At 35.2% G+C, this 1,376-nt stretch overlaps 1 non-coding gene across 1 annotated transcript; it reads left to right on the forward strand.

Moving 5' to 3' along the window:
- Positions 1-816: 816 nt before the first annotated feature.
- Positions 817-944, forward strand: LOC137755657 (small nucleolar RNA SNORA3/SNORA45 family). Its single transcript, XR_011072051.1, has one exon. It is a non-coding gene; the product is annotated as a small nucleolar RNA SNORA3/SNORA45 family (small nucleolar RNA).
- The last annotated feature ends 432 nt before the right edge of the window (positions 945-1,376 follow it).

The following is a 1,376-nucleotide window of genomic DNA, read 5'->3' on the forward strand; positions in this document are numbered from 1 at the left end:
ATTTTGTAAAGACATTGCTTGGCACATGTGGAGATAGCATTTTTAAAAAGAGGAAAATAAGGCAATAAAAACACAGGGCTTCAGATACTGGAGTTATCAGACATATATTGTAAAGTAAATAGACTTAGTATTAAAGAACTATAAATTAATTACTGAGAATTTTAACACAAAATTGGAGAATACAAAAAGAGACAGAAATTTTAGAAATACAAAATAAAATAACACTATTGAAAAGTTAATTTAACAGACAATTAGACAAGACTGGAAGATAAGTCAGACTATAACTGCCAAGGCCGGTGGAGGGGTGGGAGGAATAAATTAGGAATTTGAGATTAACAGATATACACTGCTATATATAAAGCAGATAAATAACAAGGACCTACTGTATAGCACAAGGAAATATATTCAGTGTCTTGTAATAACCTATTATGGAAAAGAAACTGAAAAAGAATAGATATATATATGTATATGTATAACTGAATCACTTTGCTGTACACCTGAAACATTGTAAATCAACTATACTTCAATAAAAAAATAAATAAAATAAGAAGATAACTGCCAAAATGAATGACAGAGGAACAAAAGATCTCAAATTACTGAAAAGAATTAAGGACACAGAGGATACAGTGAGTATTGGAGTATTAGAGGAGAGAGAATGGGGCAGAGTAATACTTGAAGAAAAAAAATGATTGAAAACTTTCCAAATTAATGAAGGAGATTTCAAGAAATTCTATTTAAGCCACAAGGAAGAAAATTTAAAAATAAACACACACCAAAGAACATTACATCAGTAGTCAAAATTAAAATACAAGGAGAATCGAGGCTAGTCACACTTGGATATCAGCTATTGCCTTAATGTGCTAGAGTCCTCCAAGAGTAACTGCTGACTTTACTCACTGGCTGTGGCCCTCATGGCATAGTCAGTCACCAGGTTAGTGACACGTATCAGATTGACTTACACAACTGTTAGATCCACTTATGCCCACAAATTAGGGGAATGTTTAGGAGACCTCTGTTACAGGAGTGTGTAGAAGCTGTCAAGTGACCTAAATTCTAGTCTTGGCCTGACTTTCTCAGTGACTTATTCTGGTTCCATGAAAAGGCTAGTCTTTCCCACCTGATAGTCTTTGGTGGCTTTTTTTTTTTTTTACATTTTATTTTTATTTTTTATTTATTTTATTTTGTTTATTTATTTTGGCTGCACCGGGTCTTAGACGCGGCACATGGGATCTTTAGTTGTGGCTTGCGGACTTCTTAGTTGTGGCATGCATGTGGGATCTAGTTCCCCGACCCGGGATCAAACCCGAGCCTCCTGCATTGGGAACGTGGAGTCTTACCCACTGGACCACCAGGGAAATCCCTGGTGGCTTTTTAAA

This window comes from Eschrichtius robustus, chromosome 20, assembly GCF_028021215.1.
Source record: "Eschrichtius robustus isolate mEscRob2 chromosome 20, mEscRob2.pri, whole genome shotgun sequence".
NCBI classification, from domain to species: Eukaryota; Metazoa; Chordata; class Mammalia; order Artiodactyla; family Eschrichtiidae; genus Eschrichtius; species Eschrichtius robustus.